At 51.0% G+C, this 21,641-nt stretch overlaps 1 long non-coding RNA gene and 4 other non-coding genes across 7 annotated transcripts in view; 4 read left to right on the forward strand and 1 right to left on the reverse strand.

Moving 5' to 3' along the window:
• Positions 1-19,269, forward strand: part of LOC114200566 (uncharacterized) — a 22,636-nt gene extending 3,367 nt beyond the window's left edge. The window contains exons 2-4 of one of the 3 annotated variants that reach the window (XR_015769332.1): positions 8,486-8,545; positions 9,132-10,768; positions 15,419-19,269. This is a non-coding gene — a long non-coding RNA (uncharacterized LOC114200566). Of the gene's footprint in view, positions 1-8,485; positions 8,546-9,131; positions 10,865-15,418 lie in introns of those variants that run through there. The other 2 variants (XR_015769331.1, XR_003607478.2) reach the window with 2 other exon arrangements.
• On the forward strand, positions 1,801-1,991 carry LOC114200619 (U2 spliceosomal RNA). Its single transcript, XR_003607486.2, has one exon. It is a non-coding gene; the product is annotated as a U2 spliceosomal RNA (small nuclear RNA).
• On the forward strand, positions 6,797-6,987 carry LOC114200624 (U2 spliceosomal RNA). The gene has a single exon (XR_003607491.2). It is a non-coding gene; the product is annotated as a U2 spliceosomal RNA (small nuclear RNA).
• A 585-nt stretch (positions 19,270-19,854) lies between the features above and the next one.
• LOC114200623 (U2 spliceosomal RNA) lies at positions 19,855-20,045 on the forward strand. Its single transcript, XR_003607490.1, has one exon. It is a non-coding gene; the product is annotated as a U2 spliceosomal RNA (small nuclear RNA).
• A 1,082-nt stretch (positions 20,046-21,127) lies between these two features.
• Positions 21,128-21,318, reverse strand: LOC148163449 (U2 spliceosomal RNA). The gene has a single exon (XR_015769391.1). It is a non-coding gene; the product is annotated as a U2 spliceosomal RNA (small nuclear RNA).
• Positions 21,319-21,641: the final 323 nt, after the last annotated feature.

Consider the following 21,641-nt stretch of genomic DNA (forward strand, 5'->3'; position numbering starts at 1 on the left):
AGAGGCGGGAAGAGCCCGTCGGGATAACCCTGTGCCAGGGGCTGGGTAAGCTGGGTTGATGGCTCACCTGGTTGGATCCTCACCCGTTCACTCATCCCTTCAAGGGATGTTTAGGTGCTGGGCACCGGCCTAAGGGCCGGGGCCAGAGAGGCAGAAAAAGCAGTCCAGGTGGGATCTTCCCAGGGGCGGGGGGGGGGGGGGGGGGGGGCTGGGGTGGAGGGCCCGGGGCGAGTGTGGGAAGGAAGGCGGGGTCCTGGGACAAAGCGCATAGGCGACCAATCTTATCGGTGCTGGTGCCAGCTACAAGAGAAACTCAAAACTAGGTTGGGGCCCGAGAGGGGCGCCTCTCGGGGGGGTGGGGGGGCGGGGGGAGGGGAAGGGGGCGGGTGGGGAGGGAGGGTGCACGGAACAGGCCCCACGTTAGGTGTTATTAGGGCCTGGCCTTCAGCGAGGAGATGACAGTTCGGAGAAGTGACTGGCCAAATCGCTGTTTCTCCCCGAGGGCTGGCTACTCGAGGGCCGACTCCCGCCGGACATTTCCACAGAGGGCCTCGGGGGCTAATCCGTCAGGAAGGTAACTTCCTTTAGGGTCCCGCTAGACCGCGCGCTTCCCCGAGAACGAGTGAAAGAGACATCGTCGCCACCCCCACGGGAGAGAGGGAAACCCCCAGGCCGGGAGGCACAGAGCCGAGAGCTAGGGCCGGGCGGTGACCGCAAATGTCCCCACCGCGTTAGCGGCCTCGCTCCTGCCGACCCAGGTGCGTCGGACCGGCAGCCCTCCTCCCCTCCAAGGTCCACGTCCGGTTCTCAGGGCTCCCTCCGGTAGACTCCAGCCGCTGGCGGGGCCTGTGCTCCAGACGCAGGCGGTGTCTTGGGACAGGCTGAGGGCGGCAGGTCACCGGACACGTTTCTCAGCCTCTCTGGTCTCGGTGATCACAGCTGGGAAGTGAGGGTGAGAACAGCTTCAACTCACTCCGGGGTCCTGAGGATCCAAACGGAGAGCAAAGCCTGCACGCAGGGCAGGTGCGTCCGGCGCGCGGCGGTGGTGCGATCAGGGTTCTTTCCCCGCAGGGTTGACGCCACTGAGGAGTCCATGAGGTTGAGGGGCGACCGTGCTAGTCTCACGGTCCTTACGGCTAAGTGCAGGCTTTGCGGAGAACCAACCGAGCGGGGCCGGGGAGTGGCTGGCGGGGTGGGGGTGTCTCAGTCGCGGGAGGCTGGAGAGGAGGCGGGTAGGGGGAGGGCGGAGGCCGGCTCCCAGTCACAGGCACAGGCTCCTGCCCCGGCCGCAGTTCGCTCCCCGCCCAAGGTCGGGGGCCGTGCCTGGGGGCCCGGGGGGACGCGCCCCTCCCGGGCGCACAGCGTTGACCCCGCGGCGTTCTCGGGCGCACGGGGACCGCTGGGGTCCCGGAGCTCCCCGCCACACACACACACACCCCCTCCCCAGCTTTGGGCCGGGCGTGGGGGAAGGGGGGGGTGTCAGCGTTGGGACGCCGGAGGTCCGGGGGCCGGGGGGCGGGGCTAGGGGCGGAGCGGGACGGCAGTGCTACCGCCCCCGGGGCGGGGCGGGCGGGGCGGGGCATGCAAATCGCCGGTCATCCTCTAGGGAAGGACGCGAGGGAGCCGAAAGGGATGTGAAAATTCACCAGGAGCGCGGGGTAATCACTGCAACTGCAAGCGCGTGTGGAGCGGACCGCCACAAGATAGTGAGCCAGGAATGTGGACAGAGGGTGACATGGCTCACCGTGAGTGCAATATGGATGGCGGTGGGGTGGTGGCGGCGAGGACAGGGCGACGGGTATCGCTTCTCGGCCTTTTGGCTAAGATCAAGTGTAGTATCTGTTCTTATCAGTTTAATATCTGATACGTCCTCTATCCGAGGACAATATATTAAACGGATTTTTGGAGCTAGGAGATGGAATAGGAGCTTGCTCCGTCCACTCCACGCATCGACCCGGTATTGCAGTATCTCCGGGCACGGTGCACCCCCCCCATTTGGGGGGGCAGTACCCGCTGAACTAAAAGCAGACTTTTTGGGTGTGTGATGAGTTTTCGCAGTGTCTTTTGGGCCTGATTATCTGTTCGCTGCTGCACTCTTTACTTGAAGCGGACAGCGAGCTTTGACGCTTTCGTTGTTAGTAGTCAGAGCTTGTTCCACGTTCCCCCGTGGTCCGGCTTCTGGCTCTGAGCGCGTCGACGGCTTGGCGACGGGCATTTCTTAGAAGAAATGCACGTAACGCACGTGCCCAACTGACTCGATCTCCACCTTGGGTGACTTAATCCGGCAGCTTCTGGTAGCTCTCTTCTCACTGTGCCGGCTCCCTCAACCGCCCAGAACAAAGGACGAGCAGTTGGGGTCAAGGGTACCACGGCCTTCTCCGGTTGGGAAGGAAGGCTCGTTTCTCCAGATGTATCTATGGCAGCCCTTATCCACCGTGGTGACACCCCAGGAACTCCAGGGGTTTCGTTTTAATCAAACTCATGCCCCAGCACCGCCATAGAGCAATCGAATTCGAGTTTCTGGGGCGGGGGCCCGAGGCTGGTGGCCCTCCAAGCCCGCCCTCCGGAAGCACTCCTCGGAACATCGGGGAAGGTGCCGCCGGTCAGCTTCCTCTGAACCCTGAATTCCCCGTGACAATGAAAGCGTTGGACGCGCTCCTGCAAATCCCGGCACAAGTCGCTTCAGGACAGTCCCGGGCCTGGCTTCGTGTTTAGCACACCGCAGGCGCTCAGTAAACAGTGTACCGATGAGGAAATAACGAATTCCCTGGGCCTGGCACACACAGGAGACACCCTCCCACCCCCCCACCCCCCCCACCCCCGTCCAGTGGGGAGACCTTTGGACCCAGTCCCTGGATCTGTTGAGAGCCGGTGCGCGACGGAGCTGCTGTGGGGTGCTGCCGCTCTGCGGAACCAGATTGATCTGGTTGCGGACCCCTTCCCCAGTTCATCCTCCAAATTTGTTTTAGATGTAGACTGGTGACCCCCGCCCCCCACGAGGCTATGGAAAGGTTTATAGCTCACATAATGAGGCTTTCCAGGGAGAGCAAGGTGGCTCCCAGGCCGATTCAAAAAGGGCCCCTTTGAGAGCAAGGGGAGGAGTCTGGGTTGGTGTGTTTATTATGGTGGTGAGTGGAGGGCCTGGGGTAAGGGCACCTTACAGATGACACGGGACCTTCTGTGATCCTGCCTTCCACGGTGGGCAGTGAACAGACGTCCATTGGATCAGAGTCTGATGTAATAAGGAGGGTTCCAGCCTGGGGGGGCGGCGGCGGAGGGAAGGGGTGTGGGTTCCTGTGAGAAGCTGAACCTGCTGGCCAAGTTCAGGATATGAATGAGCCTGTGAGGGAAGGGACGTGGGGGTGAGGGGGTGAGGGGGTGAGGGGGCGATTATGGTAGGAAAGAGCCCACCAGAAGCAAGCGTCCCCTGGGGCAGTTCCAAGGCCCAGATCGTAACTTGGAGGTGGCTGGGCAGGGCAGCCTGATGCAAACCGGTCCCCTCGTTCCCCCAAATCGGCCCCCCCACTCTTGCTTCAGACTGCAATGTCCCGGTTCCCCCCTCATGTGGACGTGCCCTGAAATTCTGACTCGCATTGAAATTCTGACTTTAAGCTCCCCTACGATGTCAGGCAGGCCTTCCCGATTCAAGCTGGCTCTGTGTTCCATCCCACCATCGCATTTCTTGACTATGCATCATCACATGCTCCCGGTAGGGACACGGAGCCAAATGGGAGAGGCCTTCGGCCTCAAGGGGGTCACGGCCAGGTGGGAGCCCCAGCCATGTGTTCATCTCTCTCAGTCCCCTGTGCATCGGAACCTGGTGTTCCGGCCATTTGGCCAGGTGTCTTATCCGGGTCCTGGGCAGGATGCTCCCCGCATGGGGGCGGGGAGGAGAGAGGAACGGTGTCTGGCTTCTCTCTACTCCCAGGACCAAGCACCACCCTGGCGGGTGGTGTCACAAGAGGTGACTCTTGGTTAAGTCGGAACCGGTGGTGATGGCAGGAGGCCCAGAGTCCAGTGAGGTGGGACCTGGACTCCAGCTCGGCCGTGGGCGGTTATGTCCTGCTGGGCAGATCCATTTCCCCAGGGTAAGAAAAGACAAGAGCTTTATCACTGGGCGCCCTGCTCTGTCCGAGGGTCCGTCCACTCTGTAGTGCCTGCCGCTTTCCAAAGGGGCGTCCATTCTCTTGAGAAGGACTCTCCATACAAAGTGACCCTGCACCCCACCCGCGACCATGAACGCCTAGGGGGCAGGAATCGGATCACAGTCGCCTCTCAGTGTTGGGCTCTATCTGATGGGTGCCCAACCATCATCTGCATGGACATGATGGGTCAATCCCGTGGACTCAAAGAATCAAAGGTGGTTAGGTCAGTGTGTTCTGCTTTCTCTCTCTCTCTCTCTCTCTCTCTCTCTCTCTCTCTCTTTAAAAGTAAGCTCTTGGCCCAAGGTAGGGCTTGAACTCATGACCCTGAGATCAAGAGTCGCATGTTCTACTGACAGCCAGCCAAGCACCCCTGTTCTGCTCCTTTTTTCTTTTTTAAAGATTTCATTTATTTATTTGAGAGAGAGCATGCACGCACACGCGAGTGGGGAGAGGGGCAGAGGGAGAGGATCTCAAGCAGATCCGGTGCTGAGCACAGAACCCAAGGCGGGGCTCGATCTCAGGACCCTGAGATCATGGCCTGAGTCAAAAATCAAGAGTCCCATGCTTAACCCGGCTGAGCCACCCAGGCGCCCCCTGTTCTGCTACTTTTTTAAAGAAAAATCCAAGGGGGGGGGCGCCTGGCTGGCTGGCTAGGTCAGTAGAGCACCCGAGAGATTACTTGAAAATAAAATCTTAGTGGCGCCTGGATGGCTCAGCCGGTTAAGCCGCTGCCTTGGGCTCAGGTCATGACTCCAGGGTCCTGGGATCGAGCCTCGCGTCGGGTTCTCTGCTCAGTGGAGAGCCTGCTTCTCCCTCTCCCTCTGCCTGCCGCTCCCCCTGTTTGTGCTCATGCTGTCTCTCTCTCTCTCTGTCAAATAAATAAATAAATTCTTAAAAAGAAATCTAGAAAAAGAAAGAAGAAAGAAAGAAAGAAAGAGAAAAGAAAGAAAAAGAAAAAATCCAGGAATGTTACAAGAATGTAGGTGTGGTGCAGTTCAGGATCAAAGGTGGCATCTCCAAGTTGTGAAGGAAAAATTCAGTGATTTACACTGTACTGCAGAGTAGACACCAAATGGCTAAAGATTTAGCTGTTGAGAAAGAAGAAAAAGACCTAGGGGAAGATTTAGGATATTATTTTATAACCTCATGGTGAAGTCCTTTCTAACTTTGACTCAACATCTGAAAAGTATTTTTTTTTAAACTGATGAATAGCATGATATGAAAAATGACTTTTTACAAGTTTATTTATCTAGTAACCTCTAGGCCCAGTGTGACGCTCGGCCCCCACCCCTCCCACCGAGCCAACCCGGCGCCCCTAAGGAAATAACTTTCAGGGGAACCCTAAGCACCTGGCATCATCACCCTGAGCAAGGCCCAAAGACAGCTATCCAACAGAACAAAATATTCAAGGTTTAGAGGACAGACAGAGGGCCAACCCCCTTAATATGTAAAGTACAGATACAAGCCCAACCAATTCACCTGACCAGAAAAGGGCCGAAGTCCGTGAACAGAGAGAGTTCGGAGGGAGAACATAAACGTGGCGCTCACACACAGGAGAAGACACTCGGCCCGATTAGAGAAGTACACAGCAAAACTGCGCTGAGGGACCCTTTTCACCGCCTCTAAGAAATGGCCCTCCCCCCGCCACCTCCCGACCTGCGGGGTCCCCCCTCCCGCCCCGCGGGGTCACCCCCCTCCCTCCCCATCCCCCGCCCCGAAGCCATCCCACTCGGCTGCCGCGCGGAGTTGCCGGCGAGCCTGGGGAAGGAGGGGCCGCCTGAGAAGGTCCGCCGCGCTCTCGCAGTCGCTGTCCCCGATCCGCCGAAATTCAAGGCACTCTCGCGGCGAGGGTGGCCGGGACCACCCCGCCGCCGAGGGCACAAGGGGCACAGGACCGGCCTCCGCAGAGCGCAGTGTGCAGGCACTGGGGTCCGTGCGTGTCGATCAGAGTGAGTCTCGCCGAGGAAACGGCAATTGTTCCGTTCCACGAATGTCATCTGGGACATCCCGTTCTCGGGACGGACCCGGCCGGGGGCTCGGACTCTGGGGCGGAAGACTGCCCGAAGGACACGGACGCGAGCGGAGGAGTGCCGAGCAGGGAGGGCGCGCCGGGCACTGGCTGAGCGTGTGGGAGGCGAGATCCCACCCACCGAACCGCTGGTTGAGTGTGCGGTACGTGCTGGGGGCGGGGGGAGGGGGGAGACAGCAAAGTGACCAAAACTAAGGTCTCGCCTTCACGGGCTCCCGGGAGCCCCGGGAGCTGCAGCCGTGTCAGCTGTCCCTCGTGCCGTGCCTCGGCGCGGGATGTGTGCGTGGCGGCAGGTGGGCGGTGGGCTGGGTTTGGGCTCGCGGCGCGCGGGGGCGGTCGGGAGGGTGGGGTCGGGCGGCGGCGGCCGCGCCCCCTCGGGGAGCTAAAGGCGGGGCATGCAGATTCGGTGTGGCTGTTGGGCGCGGGCCGGCCGGGGCAACCAGGGATACGGGATCTCTCGTTCCGAGGGAAGAGAAGGAAACGTCTGCACAAACATCTAGTGATACGGGTGGACCTGTCGACGACGCAAAGGAAATGAGGCCAGGAGTGAGGGTCTGGGTTCTCACCGTGAGTTGAATATGGATGGTGGGAGGACGGTGCCCGGGCGGGGAGGGCAGCAGGTATCGCTTCTCGGCCTTTTGGCTAAGATCAAGTGTAGTATCTGTTCTTATCAGTTTAATATCTGATACGTCCTCTATTCGAGGACAGCGTATTAAGCGGATCTTTGGAGCCGGGAGTTGGGTTAGGAGCTTGCTCTGCCCGCTCCATGCATCGACCTGGTATTGCAGTACTGCCGGGAACGGTGCACCCCCTAACTTTATAGTCGCGTTAGAAAAATAGGCTTCGGGGTTTTTGGTGTGTGTGCGTGGTGCTTAATTTTCGGGCGGGTGTTGTGCTCGGGTTTTTTTCGCTGGCTGCGTACGGTTCCTTGTTGTGGGTTTGTTTGCTTGTTTGTGTTTTGTTGGGGGGGGAGTCTCTTGGAAGTTTTTCTGTGGAGCCGACGCGTTTCTGTTTCTTCCCGTGGTGGTGATTGCCTTTCTTTTTGTCTGCTTTGGGCTCAGGCCTTGGTTCCCGCGTTGCTGTTCTTTACAGCTCCGCACTTGACTATACCGGCCGCCCGTTGCTTTGCTTTGCTTCTGTGCTTCGTCCAGCAGGGGGTCGTTCCCTCGAACGTTTAGTTCCCGGCTGTCTCTTTCCAACACACTCGTGCTTTTCCCGGTGATCTCAACAGCCTCACGGTGACCTTGATCCTTCCGAGCCCCTTCGTCTCAGTTCTCACACCTCGGCTATCCTTATCTAAGGCACTCACTCCCCTGGTTCAACCCTAGATCTAGTCATTGCTCTAACCCTTTCCCCATGCAGTCTCACACTGGCCAATCACCTTCCACCCCCCCACCTCCCTCCCTCCCTCTGCCCTTTGGTACCACCTACCACTTTTCACTGTCCCTTCACCCCCACCCCACCCCCAAGCCACCAATGTCCTCCCATCCTTATTTTCTTTTTCCTCTGTAGACGCTTAAGCATTGTTTATTTGGATAGTACACTTGAACATATTAAAAGTTACAAAGCCTAAAATAAGCAACAAGTCAATAAAATCACAACACCGAATTCTAACACTTTCACATGGTATCACTATGAAATGCAAAAGGACTGTAAGTGCTTTACGTGGAATGATCTCTAACCTCATAAATTACACTAGTGTGACCAAAACAAATGATCGCATACTATAGAAGACAATAGAACATGAGCTGTTCTCCAGGACTGCTTTTTCAAAGCTTGAAAAATTAACTGACCCATCATTTTAGGGGGAAAAAGAGAAGTATGGATTACGAGGCTCTACATGTAGATTTTAAAAATTCTAATTAAAATATCTTAGACTATTTTAGATGTTTACTTGACATTGGAAATGTAGTCGACTAGCAAAAGTATTTCTCTTCATCACAAAAATTCCATATATTAAGGATTTACACAATCGGGGGGGGACCCCTAGAAACATTTTTGTTGCCTGAGCCAGTAATTTTCTAAAAAGGCTCTCCAAAATCTTGACTAGAGGTCTCATATTCTGCAATGAAATGCCCGAGTTCTTTAACACACCGGTCACCTATTTCATGTAAATTCTGTCTCAGTGCAAACTGTACAGACTTTTCTAATGAAGGATCTTTTTCAATCAGCATTTTCACAACCATCCCGAAAGTTTCACAGTCTTGGTAAACCTGTTCAATCTCTTTGGTTTTTGATGCTATTGCTTTAGAGCGACTGCTTAGTTGACCGGCTTCAAATAATTCTATGCCATCTGTTGCATTTGACTCAGGTTTCTCTGGCTGCTCAATAAACAATGGTGCTGTGGATCCTGCCTCATACTCAGTTTCAGGTAAGTTACTCTCATCTGCCTTCTCTAGCCTCTCAGCAGCCCACTTGCTTGCAGCCTCCGCAGGTTCCTTTTCAGTTAGCCTACTGGGTTTGTGTAACACCTTTCATATGTCCTCCCATCCTTTTTTTTTTTTTTTTTTTAAGATTTTATTTATTTATTTGAGAGAGAGAGAAACAGCATGAGAGGGGAGAGGGTCAGAGGGAGAAGCAGGCGATGTGGGACTCGATCCCAGGACTCTGGGATCGTGACCTGAGCCGAAGGCAGTCGCTTAACCAACTGAGCCACCCAGGCACCCTGTCCTCCCATCCTTATTGACCGAGATTAATTTCCCTGCACATACCCTCAGCTCCCTTGCCACGATCTTGGTGCCACCTGTGCCACTGAATGTAGCTGGCAAAAAGCATACCACCAGGCTCATGTGGCTCACCTTAGCGCCCGGTATGCCGGGGAAAACTAGACATCATCAACATTTGCTACCTTACACCAGAGGCAAAAATAAAGCATAGTGGGCAACGGCTTTATTAAAAATTGCCATACGAATTTAAACATAGCACACCCACATTGTAAATTACTTCATACTTTCCAGGTTCTGAAGGTCTGAATACCTGGATCTTGCGACATGCTCCAGATGCCAGGAACTGCTCGTTGGCTTGTCATACCCGGCCTGCGGGATACTGCCTCTGGACCTCAAAGCCATCCCCAACAGGTTCGGCCTCACCACGACTTCTGGTTCTTCTTGCACTTGCATTGTCCAAAGGTAACAGCTGAAGAAATTTTTTGCGACCCTTGTTGAACTGCAGATTCTGGAGTTGGGGAAAATTCATCTAGGATATTGTCATTTTCAGACATGCGGTCGGAGATGTCCCTCATGTAATCCCATTCACCGTCCTCATTAGAGACCAGTCCTTTGCTTTCATCTTCTGATTCCTCTGCCGGTACTGTAATGATCGGTCTCATGGACATGGGCGCCTCTGGCCGTGTTCTTTTCTTTGTCATCAGGGGTGGAAAGATGAAAATTTCCCAATTCTGGCTTGCAGTCAACAAAAGCAAAATCGAGCCTGTGGAGATGGTGTCTCCCACCTGCTTGTCTACCTTCGGGAAAGGGGAATGCGTACTTTGTTACCACAACAAGGCAAGGGGAAAACGGAAGGATGGTGGGTGCCACGGCGATGACTTGTTCCGCGAACGCTGCATCACCCCTCTATAGAAGGGATTCCTTCCTTCCCTCATTTTCCTGATCCTTGTAGACTTTTTCGTCCTAGCTGCGGATGGAGGAATAAGTGCAGGCAGGCCGAAATATGCCTAGGATGACGACATAGCAAATCACGTCGAGACACAGGGAAAATTAGATCGCGAAGACGCCGTGATGTGTCTTTGGTTTTGAGAGAGAGGAAAGCGGCGGCAGGAGCTGGCCCGCCACTCACAGCTAGCCGTGGTGGTCTCCGGTTGGACATACACAGTTTTGCCCAGCCAGTGGCAACCTTAAAAAATAAAATAGCCAGTTATTTTACTAGCAAAATGAGTCTGTTCGGGGGTGGCAGAGGAATAGCAGTTAGGGACGGACATGCAAGCTAGGGGGGAGCCTACAGGCAAGTCCAAAGAGGCAAAGGGAAGGTCAGCTTTTTTTGTTTTGTTTTGTTTTAATTAATTATTTTTTTGGAAGGTCAGCTTCTATTTGGGTTTTAGGAGGACATTGGGGAGGCTTGCTCTGAACAAAAGTTCACTGGAGAAGAACAAGAGTTTGAGGTTGTGGCAGTTTCCCATTAAAGTGCAAGCGGTGGTTAGTGCCTGGTTGCTGGGGCAAGGAGGGCTCTATCCTTTTTCTTACAGGCAGGAGCTGAACTGCCTATGGGAAAAGGTTCTCCCTTGTCAGAATAATTTTTGTTTTCCTTCTTCCTGCTGGTTAGGCAGGCCGCAAGGAGTGGTACGTGCTTGAGAGCTCCACTTTCAGGGCTTCCTGACTCCATTTTAAGTGAGATTTCCTTTATTTATTTTCAACATCAACATCAGACAAGGCCGCTCCGGGACCGTGACGAATCAAGACAGAAGAAGTGAGACCACTCCGTGGTCACGTCGGAACGGAGACAAAAAAAGAAGAATGTTGTCGGAACAACAAAATGGACCAAACACCACCCCCGCCCCCCCATCCTGGCTAATAGGAGTAACTGCTACGACTTTACCAGTTTGCAACTTTGGCCTCGCTCTGTTTTTCCTTTCTTCTGGGTAAGATTTATTCAGCTACCCAATCGCTGAATTACCCTGACTTCCCAAAAGCATCTGTAGGGCGGGGGAGATCTTTTTCCTTCTCCCCTTTGAGGTTCTTGGGGTGGGGGTGGGGGGATGGCTGGGGCTTTTTCACAAAAGACAGATTAACAAGAGAAAAACAAACAGAAGTTTATTAGTGTGTGTATCTCATATATACATGGGAGAAACTTAGGGATGAGTAACTCAATGGGGTGGCTAGAACTTGGGCTTATATAGCTCCTTAACACAGAAGGAACAGGAAAAAGAAAAAGAAGGAAAAAAAAAACCAATAAATGTTCAGAGAAGTGACAAGACAAAGTAAAAGGGCTTTGAGTTTCTAGGGTGGCAAACTGTAGGAAGTTAAATATAGGGGGGAATAGTAGAAGATAAGGGCCGTCCAGTAAAGTTTGTTACGTAGAGTCCTCTGGTGCCAGTCTCTGGGCCGATAAGGATCTAGGGTTGTCAGTGATTAACTTCTGTACACATTTATGTCCTGCTTTGAGGCAAATCGGAAGAGGGCAGAGTTCTTCCTTCTATCTGTTTCAGCTCAAAATAATCTTTCTGCCAAAGTGGCATATTGGGGGTGGGGTGGGGGGGGTTGGCAAATGCTGCTACCCTTCACACCCCATTCAAAGGAAGGCCTCGCTTGCTTTAAACTGTCCCGCAAGCCCACATCCTGCACGTAATAAGCCATTCCTGACACCCTCGCCCCGAAGCGCGTCCCCTCTCACTTTTGCAACAAGGATAACCCAATTCGTCTCATCACGGGTGTGTTCCTGGTGGTCTTTGGCTGGATGGTGTTGGCAAGTCATTAAGAGGCTCCACCGAAGGACCCCTCTGGTAACTGCAATATGGAATGAGTTTTGTTCTGTTTAAGAGGCAAAGTTTTCTCTTTTTCTCATTACATTCATCTGAAGGGTCTCATGACTAAGGTCTTATTAGCTGACAATAAATGACCTTTTCCCAACAATAGCTAGCCCCTTCAAGGTCCTGGAAACCTTGCTTCCAAAATTCCTTAGAGACTTAGGCTATCCCTAACCCTTCCCAACTGGAAAGTATATAATGGGCCACTCCTCATGACCCCAGTGCAGCTCTTTCTGCCCACGGGCCCTGTCCCCGTGCTTTCATAAAACCGCCTTTCTGCACCAAAGACGTCTCAGGAATTCTTTCTTGTCCGTTGGCTTCGAACCCTAACGTTCTTTCCTACATCATATGGCACCCGGACGTGGGGCTTTGGGTCCAGAGTCTCATCTGGACTCAGCCTCGGTGCAAGCTTGGCAACTACTTTCTCTTCTCTTCCTTTACTCTCATTTTAGGGGCTCTTCAAGGAGCACGGTCTTCCTGGAACACTTTCATGCCGATTGCTCAGGCTGCAATCCTCTAGCCCGTGGCTACTCTACGGGGAGGAGAAAGCCTGCCTTTTGGCTGGAAGTTAGTAGTACCCTGGCCGGGATGGTAACGAGACCCAGAAACTTGATGCCCTCTCTTATTCCTGTCCTTACACAAAGTTGTCTGTCTTGGGCACGGGACAGCCACCTAAGTCACCTGGACGGCTGCCAATCTTAAGACTCCTGGGCGAGGTTTCCTCCTGATGGATCTAATGTGATCCCCTTCACATCCCTGGTCTAGCCGCTTCTGGCCGCGGGACCTCCAGTGGGAGCCGGCAGAAACCAGTACCCGATGGAATTAAAACCCAACCGGGGACCGTTTCCTAGGGAAGTTCGCTGTAAGGACTACATGTGTTGGACTGTCGCTTAGATCATGGTGGATTTCTGTCTTTCCTGTTTTCCATCAGTGTCCTCTACTAACTACTTAAGCTACAAAATTCGGTAATTTCCCCCTGTAAAACTTTTCTAGTGTTCTCCATGGGTTAAAAACAGCAAGTTCTTTAAGGCAAGGTAAAATAAGGCATGACCTTCACGGCACGACCTTCAAGGCACGGTATTTCGGTCCACACGCCAGGCACCTATCCGTAGCCTAGGATGCAATGGGGAAGCTGGGGGGTGGGGGGAGGGGCGGGGAAGGGGACGCTAGCATCCCCCCTACAGGGGCCTTTATCGGTGGCGGTGGTCATAGCGATTTCGTTCGGGGGACGCCTCGGGTCGCTTTGACACCAGGAACCTCTGACATATGCTGCGTGGGACGCCACTCAGGAGTCGGGGGGAGGGGATTTTCTAGGTAAGGGACCTTCTCTTTTCTTCAGTTCCCAATGACTCTCCCTTGGGGTGACTTTTAACCCACTGGAAACAATTCGGATTGCAAAACGTAGGAAAGGACTGAGCTCCTGTGACACCGCATGGCCTCAGTGGGATCTATCAGTTAGATCTCTTCTGCAGGAAACAGGGCAAATGGACCTAGGGTACCTTCATTGCTCTACACCAGGACCCCGACCTAAGGGCCTCTTGCAGAATGTGTTTGCCTGAGTGGGGCGGTTAGTAAACTCCCTCCTGACATATTGGATGATAATTATCTAAATAGGCCCCCTCCGAATAAACCCAGGTTGCTGGAAGAAACATAGGCCCTCCCTAGCAAAGGGGACTCTGACTCTCCCTCCCTCTCCCTCCCTCCCTCCCTCCCTCCCTCCCTCTCCCTCTCTCTCTCTGTCTCTCTCTCTCTCTCTCTCTCTCACTGTTCCTCCTCCTAATAGATGTAGGGGCTTCTTCCTCACTCATTTCCCGGGTTAATGGCTATAATTGGAGCCAACTGTGATTAGTCTACCTCGGGATGGGGACTTTAGGGAATATTCCCAAGCAGCTGCCGAAGCTCCCTTTGTTTTGGGGAAATTCCCTGTCTTCTCTGGCCCAGCGCCGACCGCCTGTTCCCCCTCCCCCCCTTACTGGCAGGAAACCATGGCGTCTGCGCCTCTGTTGGAGCTGATGAGCTCTGAAACCGGGAACGCTTTCTCTGCCTTCTGGCAGCACTTGGCCTCTTCTGTCTCCCCCTCCCGCTTCTGTTTGCGCACCACTTTGGGTGCAGCCTGCGCAACTGGCTTCCCTACCATCCTCGGTGGCCTAGGCCCCATGGCTCCTCCCTTCACTGTCAAGGAGCAAGAAGAGGGGCGCCTGGGTGGCTCAGTCGTTAAGCGTCTGCCTTCGGCTCAGGTCATGATCCCAGGGTCCTGGGATCGAGCCCCTCGTCGGGCTCCCTGCTCGTCGGGCTCCCTGCTCGTCGGGCTCCCTGCTCGTCGGGAAACCTGTTTCTCCCACCTCCCCCTGTTTGTGTTCCCTCTCTCGCTCTCTCTCTCTCTGTCGAAAAATTAATTAAAAATTAAAAAAAAAAAAAAGGAGCAAGAAGAGCACCCCCTGGACCTAACAGCACCCGCTCCAGATTTCCCCACCAGTGTCTCAGGTAACAATTGACAATGGGGGAGGGGGGCGGAGGGGAGTCCAGGTGGAATGAAATTCAGTATTTAAGTTTGTTGGCTTAATTAAGATAGACAGGTCTTTTAAGTTATCAGCAGTAAACGTGAAACTTTTATTCTATCGAGGTTTGCCGAAGGTCAGATAAGGTCATGTTATCTCTGTTGCGGTTTGTTAGCAAAAGGATGACTTGAAATGATGGTTAATCTCATCTGTCTCCAAGTGTTCGTAGGTAATTGTTAAGATAGCTTTGCTTGGGGGGCGCCTGGGTGGCTCAGTCGTTAAGCGTCTGCCTTCGGCTCAGGTCGTGATCCCGGGGTCCTGGGATCGAGCCCCGCATAGGGCTCCCTGCTCGGCGGGAAGCCTGCTTCTCCCTCTCCCACTCCCCCTGCTTGTGTTCCCTCTCTCCCTCTCTCGTCGTGTGTCTCTCTCTGTCAAATAAATAAATAAAATCTTAAAAAAAAGAAAAATAAAGTTTTGCTTGGATTATAAATGGGATTAAATTCATTGGACATCTAGGTCTTTTCCAAATAGGAGAAAGTGCTAAGTCATTGATTACTGGATGTAGGTATGTGCTTTAAAACTTTCTAAGGTTTTAACAAACTTCCCCAAGATTTAAATCATGAACAAAGCCTCGTTGACTAATTAGGCTTATTTGTTTGGTATGTCACGTTCTGGTATAAGGTCATCATCGCTCGATATTCTGGCTGTTGAAGTGTTATGTGTCACAGAAATAACTGAGTTTCCTTGTCAATTGCATCATAATGAACTCTCATAGCAGATCATTAACAATGTCCATTTCTGAGTTTTTGTCATTTATAATTGTTCTTATCGTCTTGCAAAATGAATTTCATCTTCAAGGAGGCTCATAAAAAGGACTTTTAGGACAAAAACAGGTATTCAATATCTTTAAGATCAAAACTGAAATGAAGAAGAATTTCCAGAACTAACTAAGGCTACATTCAAACTGAACAAGAATTAGTAACGTGGGACTAAATGAACTAAAAAGATGATTATAGTTTTGCGGCTCTTGTTTGAAACATTGCCGGTCTTCTAATGTTTACTCTTCCAGATCAAGGAAACTTTCTCTTAAGATATCTATGACTTACAAAAACATGATAAAGTATTCATTTGTGAACAAATTGAAGCATTTAACTTTTCTCTCCATCTGAACCCTCTAAGTTTCAAAAGGTCTCAGTAAGTACTCGTTCTTCCATGGCAATCGTAGGCACTTGCATAAGTTCAATAAAATCTGTTCTCCTTGTAACAGGACATCATTGGAAACACTGGTTATTTTATCAAGGCTTTGACTGGAATGTCATATTTGAGAGACATGCACAGACTCAGATGTGACCAGACAGCTTTAAGGAACTAAGGTTGACTTTATGAAACCTGGAGCCGTAAAGCCTCTTGGAAATGTTGGCCTGATACCTTGCTTACCGGGTTCCCAGCAGCCTCACCCCAGGTGAGTAAAGAATGTCACTTCCTGGCAGGTGCAGGAACCTCAGGATACTCTGGGGACCTCGTGAAGAGGAATCTGCCCAAATCTACAGGTATTGCAGGCATGCCTGATGGCAAGTACTTGGCTTGGCTTCTGGCCTGGAGAGGCTACTAAAAGTTCAACCTAGAGATGCCTTATAAAAGTTCTAGCAAAGCAGATTCTAAAAGATCTGTATGATCAATCATTATTCTTCTTGCTGAGCTTATGTAAATGATCAGGCCAAGTTTGTTAAAACTGGACTTGTTTTTCAAATAAATTAGTCCTGTTTTGGCTATCTCCGGTTAAAAATGAGGGTTCTTTTAGAGAGAAAAATTATGTTTCAATAACACACCTTTCTGGATGTTAAATTCTAGATCTGATTGTCTTTAAATGTTTGTGGTTTACCTAAGCTAGGCAACTTGAGGTAAACTTCAGAGAAATTACCACAATAGCTCCTATAGACAATCTTCATGCTTTTTATTCTGTGGGGATAATAACAGGATCCCATGGGCACACGGCTGTTTAAACAGCTGGAGAATGGGATTGATTCCCCAACAGTTGTATAACTCAGCTAGCACCTTGACCAATTCTATGTGGCTGGGATGACAAAATCGTTCCCTAAAAGTCAGAGCATACCCCGCTCTGTAGGGTTAACTATGGGCTTGTGGAGATAATGGATGACCCCACTTTCTGACTAGATTGGATGATGCACTTGTGGATGCCCTTATCTCTTGACAAGTCTTCTCCCACTTGCCAGTGATTCCTTATAATTAGGATGTTGTTAAGGCTAGACCTCAGACAAAAAGGGCTTCTTGATGGTTTCATCTCTCATAGTCATATTTATCCTAGAAGCCACCTCTACTGAGGTACAATTGCAAACAAAGGCTTTAGCCAAGCACATAATAGCCCTCCTGGTGTATAAAAAAAAAAAAAAAAAAAAAAAGCCTCAAACCTCACTACGGGGCAGTCCCTGACTGTAATGACCTCACATCAGGTCCAGAGTGTCTTACAGACCAAAGGCCACCAATAGACGATGGGAGGCCGACTTACTAGGTACCAGGTTATGCTTATAGATATGCCTGAAAAAATACTTGAAACCTGTCAGACTTCGAACCCAGCTACCCTTATCCCTGGACCTGACCATCGTACTTCTATAGAGCATAACTGTTCAGAGGTTATCGATCTCGTTAATTCTAGTCAACCAGAATTAAAAGGTGCCCTTATTGAAAATACAAATGACAGTTGGTTTACCGATGGCAACAGTTTCATGGAAAAGGGAATAAGAAAAGCTGGGTATGCTATAGAGTGCTCCCTCGTGCTTGGCAATTATTATTGTTAAAATAATAATACTTATTATTAAAAGTTAATATTTATACTGACTCCAAATATGCGTCCCTAGTCCTACATGTCCATGGAGCAATTTGGGAGAAAAGGGGATTATTATCGAGCCATAAATCAAATATGGGCCTGAAATTATGACTCTTCCTAAGGCTGTACGCCTACCTGAGGAAGTAGCTGTAATTCACCTCAAAGGACATCGAGGGATACGACCTTAGACTCTAAAGGAAACAATTCGCTAGACCGTGCAGCCGAGCGGGCAGCACAAAATAAACAAATACTAAGTCTTTTATCAGTCTTAACTCCAATAAAGTCCATAAGTCCAGCCCATTCAGACCAAGAAATGCACAGGACTGGCTTGTTAATAATGAAGGAAAAAAATCTTTTTTTTTTTTTTTAAGACTTTATTTATTTATTTGACAGAGAGAGACACAGCGAGAGAGGGAACACAAGCAGGGGGAGTGGGAGAGGGAGAAGGAGGCTTCCCCGCGGAGCAGGGAGCCCGATGCGGGGCTCGATCCCAGGACCCCGGGGATCACGACCCGAGCCGAAGGCAGACGCCTAATGACTGAGCCACCCAGGCGCCCCAGGAAAAAAATCTTTATACCGAAAAGTAACCAATGGAAGGTAATAGAGGATTCACACCAGGCTTCTGATTTGGGTAAAAAGGCCACGGAGGTGACAGACTTTGCTAAGAAAAAACTTCCCTAGATTTGGACTCCTTGGTCCCTACAAAGTGACAACGGACTGTCTTTTATTACACAAATTCAAAAGACGGCCCTCCAAAACTGAATAGCCCTTGATATTTTGACTGCAGTTAAAGGAGCCCAGAATTAGATGACTATCTCTCCTAACAGGACCCAATGGCTATACGACTCTTAACTTGTGTGCATGGCTTCCCCCAGGCTGGACAGGCCACTGTACTCTGGGTTTTGCCTGGATGCACGGATGCAGTATTAAAACCATTACCACCCCAGTCAACCTTCCAAATTTAAAACAATGGTGAACACATCCTGTGTCTCATTGGTATGACCACCTAACCTCCATTTTTGTTCCCTCTTCGGAACTGGACGATGTTGTTTGGCACATGGAAGCTCTTAATAAGTAAGTACATGGCCGAGTCCCCAAATGACATTCCAAAGAGCATTTCTCTATTAAATAACTAAAACAACGCAGATGCTTAAAGCGGCTTTACAAAGTAGAATCACCGTAGATGTTTTAAGTGCTACATAAGGTGAAATGTGTGCTAGCATAAAAACAAAATGCTATGTATGCGTTCCAGATTATCACAAAATGTTTCTGGGTTTCTGACATGAATACAACAATCCCCTCTCTTTCCTTTAATGATTGGTTAAACTCCTGGACTGGAAAAGGATTTTTTGTCCACTATCAAAGGACTCTTATTTGAGCTGCTTTTTCTTTTTGTTACGCTAATCATGTTTTGCTGTTTTCTCCCATGTCTCTCCACCTGGTTTCAAGACTCCTTCACTGCCCTAACTTCAAGCCAACAGATGACCCTTTCCACCTAGGAAGATCTACACATGCAGTCTCCCTTGGATTCAGCTGCCTCTGTCTTTTGTAACTCCTATCACCTGTATAAGACCCAACTGACCAATGTTGACCCATAGGTAGGGACATCTCTGTGCCCCGACTCAGCAGGAAGAAGTTACAGAAGATGAGACCTTCCACCCTCAAAACCTTAAAGATTTAAGGGTCAAAATTGTTCAGGGGGGGAATGATACGGGAAACAAAGGCAAAAGAAAAATTATTAAATTTCCTTACTACCTATAGCCCATTGACGAAGTCCTTGAAACAGGCAGACTGACATTCCTCTAGGGACTCAACTGCCCCGATGTTAATACCTTGCTAAGGGCAAAAGGCAATCCTAGCCTGACCCCGCCCCGCCCCCTCCCCCCCCAGCCAGGATCCCCTAAGTGTACGGGATTTTAACGTATAAAAGTTCCTGTATACGTTATTTTAACGTATAAAAGTTCCTTTATTTCTAAACCCCCAAGATACGTGTTGACAGTCATCCCCCAAGCCTATGGCCCACTGATACACATCTGAAGGGTCTCATGACTAAGGTTCTATTAGATGGTAATAAATGACCTCTTCCCAACAACAGCTAGCCCCCTCAAGGTCCTGGAAACCTTGCTTCCAAAATTCCTTAGAGACTTATGCTATCCCTAACCCTCTCCCACCCTGAAGGTATATATTGGGCCACTCCTCATGACCCCATTGCAGCTCTTTCTGCCCACGGGCCCTGTCCCCGTGCTCTAATAAAATCACCTTTTTGCACCAAAGACGTCTCAAGAATCCCTTCTTGTTCGTTGGCTTCGAACCCTAACGTTCCTTCCTACCTCATGCCTATATACAGGGCACAACAGTCAGATGATAGGTGGCGGGTGCTCACTGTAGAAATCTTTCAACGTAGCTGTCCGCTGGAGAAGATGTTGAAGAAGAAGAGAGGAGAGACGCTGCCAAGAAAAACCTCATACAGCGGCTCGCGCCTTTCTCGCTTGGGGCTTTCTCCAAGGAAACGAGGGTGAAGGAGCTCTCCGGCTACGCCTGCCCGCGCGTTTCCGTTCCCAGGCGGAGGGCCGGCGGGGAGGGCAGGAAACCAGGAAACGACGCGCGCGTGTGGGCGGTACAGGCAAATTATAAACGGCTGTTTCTCCCGGGGCCGATGGGAGCAAAAGAATAAAAAGCGTGCAAGCCCCCCAAAAGTTAATGATCTGACAAACTATGTATGTGTTATGAGTTGCGACGATGACATACTGTCAAGCTTGGGGGAAGACGGTGGGCTTTCGTTTGAGGGTGACTTTTCTCACCGTGATCTAAAAGACGTGTGAGAGGCAGGGTGCCGCGGTGCCGGGAAGGAGCCCGTTATCGCTTCTCGGCCTTTTGGCTAAGATCAAGTGTAGTATCTGTTCTTATCAGTTTAATATCTGATACGTCCTCTATCCGAGGACAATATATTAAATGGATTTTTGGAGCAGGGAGATGGAATAGGAGCTTGCTCCGTCCACTCCGCGCATCGACCCGGTATTGCAGTACTTCCGGGAACGGTGCACCCCCCTTCGGGGGAATAACGCGGTTTCAAAGAACAGTTTGGTTTTCGTGAGTGTCTTTTTCAGCCCGTGGGTTTGGGTCTGCATCATGCTCTGTGACGTGTCCCGTAGAGTCTGGAACGAGTGGGTCTAAATGTGCAGACGTGGTGCTTGATCTAGGACCAAGTGTAATAGGGCTGTTAGGTTAGGGTTGTTGGGGTTAGGAAAGCCCCGATAGTGACACTGTATGAGAACTTCGCCGCCCGCGTTATATTTATAATAGTCTAGCGGGACCAATTTTAAACTGAGTGACCCAAATTGCGTACGCAGTCTGTGGTTATCTTCTCCGTTACCGACACGTTATAGAAATAGCTGCCGACTCTTGGAGACGTGTGAAATTGGCCAGAGCTCTGAGATCAATAAAACATTTACAAGGTGCACACTACGTCAAGTCCGCAAAACTACCCCGAGATAGACGAAAACTTTCACGCCGTTTCGAAATTTCGACAGCTTGGCTCTGTTCCGCAGGAGGTTGGTGTTGTATTTGTGTAATGTGGGTGAAGGATGATAACCATTAAACGGTTTGGAGCGCTTAGTTAAGGGTTTCTCTCTGAGTTCCGTGTGGGGAGGGAAACGCTTAACATGTTCGGCGTGAAAGTTTTCGTCTATCTCGGGGTAGTTTTGCGGACTTGACGTAGTGTGCACCTTGTAAATGTTTTATTGATCTCAGAGCTCTGGCCAATTTCACACGTCTCCAAGAGTCGGCAGCTATTTCTATAACGTGTCGGTAACGGAGAAGATAACCACAGACTGCGTACGCAATTTGGGTCACTCAGTTTAAAATTGGTCCCGCTAGACTATTATAAATATAACGCGGGCGGCGAAGTTCTCATACAGTGTCACTATCGGGGCTTTCCTAACCCCAACAACCCTAACCTAACAGCCCTATTACACTTGGTCCTAGATCAAGCACCACGTCTGCACATTTAGACCCACTCGTTCCAGACTCTACGGGACACGTCACAGAGCATGATGCAGACCCAAACCCACGGGCTGAAAAAGACACTCACGAAAACCAAACTGTTCTTTGAAACCGCGTTATTCCCCCGAAGGGGGGTGCACCGTTCCCGGAAGTACTGCAATACCGGGTCGATGCGCGGAGTGGACGGAGCAAGCTCCTATTCCATCTCCCTGCTCCAAAAATCCATTTAATATATTGTCCTCGGATAGAGGACGTATCAGATATTAAACTGATAAGAACAGATACTACACTTGATCTTAGCCAAAAGGCCGAGAAGCGATAACGGGCTCCTTCCCGGCACCGCGGCACCCTGCCTCTCACACGTCTTTTAGATCACGGTGAGAAAAGTCACCCTCAAACGAAAGCCCACCGTCTTCCCCCAAGCTTGACAGTATGTCATCGTCGCAACTCATAACACATACATAGTTTGTCAGATCATTAACTTTTGGGGGGCTTGCACGCTTTTTATTCTTTTGCTCCCATCGGCCCCGGGAGAAACAGCCGTTTATAATTTGCCTGTACCGCCCACACGCGCGCGTCGTTTCCTGGTTTCCTGCCCTCCCCGCCGGCCCTCCGCCTGGGAACGGAAACGCGCGGGCAGGCG

The sequence above is a fragment of the Eumetopias jubatus genome, unplaced genomic scaffold (genome assembly GCF_037043125.1).
Source record: "Eumetopias jubatus isolate StellerSeaLion01/CBP00866 unplaced genomic scaffold, mEumJub1_p1.0 scaffold_10, whole genome shotgun sequence".
Taxonomy (NCBI): domain Eukaryota; kingdom Metazoa; phylum Chordata; class Mammalia; order Carnivora; family Otariidae; genus Eumetopias; species Eumetopias jubatus.